The sequence below is a fragment of the Aethalodelphis obliquidens genome, unplaced genomic scaffold (genome assembly GCF_003676395.1).
Source record: "Aethalodelphis obliquidens isolate GAN/ISIS:26980383/991018 unplaced genomic scaffold, ASM367639v1 scaffold12, whole genome shotgun sequence".
NCBI classification, from domain to species: Eukaryota; Metazoa; Chordata; class Mammalia; order Artiodactyla; family Delphinidae; genus Aethalodelphis; species Aethalodelphis obliquidens.
In genome coordinates, this window is record NW_020837956.1 from 38,974,392 (window position 1) to 38,981,682 (window position 7,291).

Here is a 7,291-nt window from a genome sequence, read left to right on the forward strand (position 1 = left end):
AGATAGCAGTAGAACTAGACAGAGACTTAGCCACGTCTGTAGCTGTTGCATTGCTTGTGCATGACATAACATGTAGAAGCTTCCACTCCAGCACCCTTCACCTGGGGGCACTCAGCAAGAGTTCGTTAGGAGAGCCAAACAGTGAAAAGAATGAATGACCCTTGGAGGATGAGACCCTACTCCGTGAGCCTCAGCATCCCCTTTCAGATCACAGTCAAAACACATAGGCAGAGCTTCCCTGGTGGCGCAGTGGTTGAGAGTCCGCCTGCCGATGCAGGGGACACGGGTTCGTGCCCCAGTCTGGGAAGATCCCACATGCCGCGGAGTGGCTGGGCCCGTGAGCCATGGCCGCTGAGCCTGCGCGTCTGGAGCCTGTGCTCCGCAACGGGAGAGGCCACAACAGTGCGAGGCCCACATACTGAAAAGAAAAAAACCAAACGAAAACAAAAAAACGCATAGGCACATAATGACACTGATGCCTGAATCTTTCTTTAGTAATTTATCTTAATGTACGCATTTTTACATATTCAAATTTAGACCTTGTATTTCCCTGCATGTCTATGCATTTCTATACCTTTTTTAATAGACAATAGGAAAATCAGATGCTTTTCTAAGATGCTTCCTTTTTTTAAAAATTGAAGTCTAGTTGATTTACAACGTTGTGTTAGTTTTAGATGTCTGCAAAGTGGTTCACCTATACATATCTATCTGTTCTTTTTCAGATTCTTTTCCATTATAGGTTATTACAAGATATTGAATATAGTTCCCTGTTCTATACAGTAGATCCTTGTTGATTGTCTATTTTATATATAGTAGTGTGTATTTGTTAATCCCAAACTCCAATTTATCCCTCCCTGCCTTTCCCCCTTTGAAAACCATGTTTTTTCTTCTGTCTGTGAGTCTATTTCTGTTTTGTAAATAAGTTCATTTGTATCATATTTTAGATTATACATATAAGTGATATCATATGATATTTATCTTTCTCTGTCTGACTTATTTCACGTAGTATGATAATATATAAGTCCATCCATGTTGCTGCAAATGGCATTATTTCATTCCTTTTTAGGGCTGAGTAGTATTCCATTGTATGTATATACCACATCTTTTTTGTGTGTGTCTTAGACATTCATTTATTTATTTTATTTTATTTTTATTTTTAAAAATTTTTATTGGAGTATAGTTGCTTTACAATGTTGTGTTAGTTTCTACTGTACAGCAAAGTGAATCAGCTATATGTATACATATATCCCCTCTTTTTTGGATTTCCTTCCCATTTAGGTCATCACAGAGCACTGAGTAGATTTCCCTGTGCTATACAGTAGGTTCTCATTAGTTATCTATTTTATACATAGTATCAGTAATATATATATGTCAGTCCCAATCTCCCAATTCATCCCACTCACCTCCTTTTTCCATTCATCTGTCGATGGACATTTAGGTTGCTTCCATGTCTTGGCTCTTGTAAATAGTGCTGCTATGAACATTGGGGTGCATGTGTCTTTTTGAATTAGGGTTTTCTCCGGATATATGCCCAGGAGTAGAATTGCTAGATCATATGGTCATATCCTAGATCATATCTATTTCTTTTAGTTTTTTGAGAAACCTCCATGCTGTTTTCCATAGTGACTACACCATCCAATGTTTCTTTATGCAAATACAAGTAAGTACGAATATATATAAAGTTTACACAACATTCAGTATATAATATCCACATTCTATACTCTAGTTTTTAAAGGAACTGCCATACTGTTCTCCATAGTGGCTGTATCAATTTACATTCCCACCAACAGTGCAGGAGGGTTCCCTTGTCTCCACACCCTCTCCAGCATTTATTTGTAGACATTTTGATGACAGCCATTCTGACTGGTGTGAGGTGATTCCTCACTGTAGTTTTGATCTGCATTTCTCTAATAACCAAGATTCTTCTTAGTTGGCAAGAATTATTGTGTTTTTTTATTATCTATTTTCACAGTTTTCCTAGTAAGTGTTGAGATTTGTACTGAAATTTTCTATCCTTTAGCCCTCTTTAATGGGAATTGGGTTTGATCTTGAGTGTGTGGTTTTATGTTTTCATGAGACTTGTAGGAAGTTGGGATAGTCCTAGTGGTTAAGTTTATGAAACCAGAAGCCTAGCTTGTCACTTACTAGCTGGGTGACTAAGTGACTTTATTTCTCTGGATCTTCAATTCCCATCTGTAAGACCAGGTATCTCAAGGGATATTTGTGAAGAGTGAAAATTCTAATTTATGTGAGTCACTTAAAACAGTGCCAGGAAAATCATTCAATTAGGGTCAGCTTTTGTTATTCTACTCGTGTTATGTTTTGAATAGAAGCAAAGATGACTTTTATTTCACTGAGAGGGAAACTGAAAGCAAATTCAGCACAATAGCCAGTGTATGCTTAATGATTACCAAGCCTGCAGTGAGAAATATGACTTAGTCAAAAGTATTTTATAACCTTACCATGGCCTGGCTCAATTAAGAAATACTTTTGTTTTGTTTTTTCTAGATCACATGTGTATGAAGAAACGAAAATCAAATCAGTTTCCATTTCAAATCAAATATCAAATATGATTATGACAAATACGTCATAAAGGGTAAACACACAGACTTTTGAAGCCAAACATTTTAAGGTTTGAATCTTTGGTCAGCCAGTATTGTTTAATTCGGGGTAACTTTCTTTACCTGCCTGATTTTGCTAAGACACCTGGGAAATATGGGTATTAATGTCTATTTCACCCAGGGCATTTTAAGGATCAAATGACATGAAGTTTATTAAGCACTGAAAGTAGAGTTCATAATCAGTTAGAAATATTAGACATAATCAGTTAGAAATATCTAGCATGTATATAACGTTATGTACCAGGCACTGGCCTATATTTTGCAGGCACTAACTTATTTTACAGCTGGGGAAACTTATGTCACACAGGGAGTGAAGATTTGAATCAGGACTTAAACACTTGCAATACTGCTCAATAATTGATAATTACTATCACATTATTTTATTATTACTTCTTTTTTTTTTTTTTTTTTTTTTTTTTTGCGGTATGCGGGCCTCTCACTGTTGTGGCCTCTCCCGTTGCGGAGCACAGGCTCCGGACGCGCAGGCTCAGCGGCCATGGCTCACGGGCCCAGCCACTCCGCAGCATGTGGGATCCTCCCGGACTGGGGCACGAACCCGTGTCCCCTGCATCGGCAGGCGGACTCTCAACCACTGCACCACCAGGGAAGCCCTATTATTACTTCTTAAGTCTGTTCTATCCAGGCCAGTTTCTTTTATATTCATTCATTTGTTTATTCATTCACTTATTCACTCATTCACTCAAGGATTCTTTCTTTCCTTCCTTTCTTCTTTTCCTCAACCATGGTTTATTGAGAAGCTCCTATGTATCAGATAAAATATTAATAAATATGAATAAAATAAATAAGTCCAAGTCCCTTCTGGCAAAGAGCTCACAAAAGTCAACGTCACTTTGATATCCTCTGAACATATGCTTATTCACTCAAAACCTTTCTTCCTCCATGCATCCAAGAGTAAGGCTCAAGAGAAGTAGACTTTCTTATTCAAAGTCATGGCTGACAAAGGCCAGGGAGGGATTTCTTCTCCCAACTGCTCAAGATGGGTGTGGGCTGGAGGGAGGTCAAGGCAGCCCCTTCTTGGTCTCTACGTCTCGGGAGTCAGCCATCTCTAAAGACATCTAAATGCAAACAGGTAACAGCCAAATGTCACTACCATTTTTCATTAGCCACAGGGACTTTTTTCTTTAAAGACTTGCACATCCCCAGAGTACTCCCTGCTCCCTGATGTGGACCATCCTGCAGTAACATCAAACAGCGGCTGCCACACACCAGCAGATCGCAGAATCGGTTCAGTTACTTGCAATCTTCATATTATTACTTTGGTAAGTCTTCTTCCGAAGCATCTTGTGCATAAAGAAAAGTGCACAATTCATACACATACAGCAGAACAAATTTTGGACCGAATGAGCACACATGTGTAACAACCATCTTGATCAAGAAACAGAACTTTGCTCAGACCTTCACGTGTCCAGTACCTTCCCCCAGGCCCTAAACCCTACCTCTGCCCCAAAGATAACCATGTCCTGTTTTCTAAAACCATCCTCTAGGTTTGCCTGCTTTTGAAGTTCCTGTGGATACAATCACACCTTATGTACTGTTTCCTGTATCGCTTCTTTCACTCAATGTTATATTTGTACATTTACCCATTTTGTTGTGTCTACCAGTACTTTGGTCATTTGCATGACCATCTAGGATTTTATTGTTGGAATATACCGCAATCCATTTAATCGCTCAATGATAATGAGCATTTGGACTATTTTGCTAGTAGGCTATGAATTTTCTTGTACACGTCGTTTGGTCAACATAAGTATGCATCTGTGTTGGGTATACACCCAGCAACGGGATCACTGGTTCCTAAAAAATATACGTATAGGGCTTCCCTGGTGGCGCAGTGGTTGGGAGTCCGCCTGCCGATGCAGGGGACACGGGTTCGTGCCCCGGTCCGGGAATATCCTACATGCTGCGGAGCGGCTGGGCCTGTGAGCCATGGCCTCTGAGCCTGCGCGTCCGGAGCCTGTGCTCCGCAACGGGAGAGGCCACAACAGTGAGAGGCCCGCGTACCGCAAAAAAAAAAAAAAAAAAAAAAAAAAAAAAAATATATATATATATATATATATATATATATACACACACATATATACTCCCCTTTAGTACATAATTCCATAGAGTTTTCCAGAGTGCTGGCCCGATTTACACTCCGACCAGAGTAATGTAAGTATAGCTCCACATCTTTCTTCTCACTTGGTGTTGTCACTGTAAGATGCTTGTTTTATCTGGTTTAATTTTAGCATCTCAGTGGCTGTGGAGTGGTGTCTTGTGGTTTTACTTTCCAGTTTCCTGATGACTAATGATGTTAAGCATCTTTTTAATATATTTAGTAGCTATTTGGATATTCTCCTTTGTGATGTGCCTATTCAAATCCCTTGCCCCTTTTTGTATTGGATTTTCTGCATTTTTATGATTGATTTATAAGAATTCATTGTATAGATGTACTTTCTTAGTTATATGTTTTGCAAATATCTTCTTTAACTCTTTGTCTTTCCTGTTCACTCATTTACTGGTTGTAATTTAATTCATCCAATGAGCGCCATTTCACTAATTTACAGAGTTGTAATTATGTGTGTGAGTGTGTGTATTTAAGTAAATAAAATGGAATATCAAAGCACTTCAAAGTAAGAGTTCCTTGAACTTTTAATTTAATTTCCGTGTGTGTGTGTGTGTGTGTGTGTGTGTATTGGGTTGTGTTTTAGGAACCTTAAGACCACCCACGTGTTTGCTAATCGGCTATAAGGACTCCTGGGACAGGAACAGGTCACACTCACAGGTGGGCTTTATTCCAGGGAAGAGATGCAGAGCAAGGATAACAGGAAAAAGATGAACATCAGAGGAGTCTGGAGAGACAGGCACAGCTTCTGAGTCCTTCACCATCTAGGTTGCATAGATAGATGTGCTTTCTTTCTAGAAGCACTCCCACCCTGGGTACAGGAGTGAGATGGCTCGTCAGGGAAGCCCGCTTGGGTCTCAGGTTTGCCATTACGTGGTGGGCTGGACACGTAGGCACATCCAGCTGTGACCAGTCTTGGTCACCTAATCTCAGGACCCCACCTGTGAATGAGGTGCCCATCACCAATCTTGATGTTTGTGCGAAGCAACCCTGACAAGTTGCTGTGGCGTGTCCATTGTTCCTGGTGCAAACACAGAACCGTCAATGACTGATATAAAGAAGCTTGTGAGGGCATATTTCTAGGACTTGGCCACGATGAATCATGGTTCCAGGCTCCCAGTAGAGATGCCAGGAGTAAGTATCTGCACCTGCTGTGTTAACTCTCTTCTCACAGGGAGCTGTATAAACTATATTTCTTAGTGAGAAAATCAACTCCACAATATGATAGTGTACCCTTCAAATCAGAAGCCCACAACCCAGGGGTCTGGCCCCCAGAGCGGTTTTATGCGGTGCCAGCTGGTCTCTGGAGGCCAGAGCCTGGCCATGGAAGGGATCCCCAAAAACCAATCTCTTTTTCAAAATAAATGTTATTTTCTCATTTTATTGTTTATTAATTACAACATTTATATTAGTTAATTCTCCCTTTCTGCTTTCTTTTCCCCAGGAGCAGAATGACTAGAATCTTTCATGTTTTCCTGGTTGACGTTGTTAGTGTTGAAGACTCTGGCTTTGTAAATGAATAAAGTCGTACTATTCATTCATTCAAGGACCTCTTTCAAGTGTCTTTCCAGGCCCAGCTTCTTTCCTCCACACCCACCGGATAGGTTACTACAGGCAAGTTTATTCAATCTAAACATGCACCCAAGCTGGGTCCATCAGATTCTCTGTCCTGGGAATTTGAAATTGGAGCTCAAAAATATGACAGAGATTTTTTTCACTTCATGAATGAAGACATTGTATCTTCAATCTTCGACTCCCAGTTAACATTGAGCGAGACCAGATCCTGCAGTGTCACTAATTTCACAGTCTTCTGGTAGGGAGGAGGGTGAGTGAAAATGGAGAGGAAAACTTAAATTAAGAGCAGATATGATTGGGGGGGGGTCATGGAAAAAAGGTCAAGAAAGGCTCACGGGAGGATGCAATCCTGTCCTAAGGAACAAAAAGGACTTTGTTCTTTTCCTATTTTCTTATGTTCCACACAGATGACAACATCTCTGCTCCCTAAATGTCCAAAAGTCAAATTGCTCACAGAGCATAAAAATGATCCTGTTCTCAAAGAGCTAAAAACATCTTAATCTCAGAATTATTCCTTGCCTATTAACCATACTTCAACCACATATCTGTAATAGTTCATGTCTCTCATAAAGGGTTTTCCTTTCAGAATTAAACTTAATCCCACGCTAAATGCACATTTGATTAAATCATAACTATATGCTTTCAGTTTATCTAATGGTTTCCATCTTTGTTTCAATTCTAACTTTTGGGTCTGCTGGACAATCATCTTCAAAGATATCAGTCAATGAGTAAAAACAAAATAAAACACCCAGATAATCTTGTCCATGCTGCTTTACTATACAAAGGCAGCAATACATCTGACGCCGGCTGCTGGCTGATAAGGCGCTTCCAGGCCATCAAGCTGCTGTCTCATTGGACCTGCGTACACGACTTTAATTTGGCGTAAGTCAACTTAGAGGTGCCAGTCTGGGGACACTTCTCAGTTTGAAAGTCAGCAAAAGGAGGGGTTAATTCCAAAAGAGGGGAAAGCGTG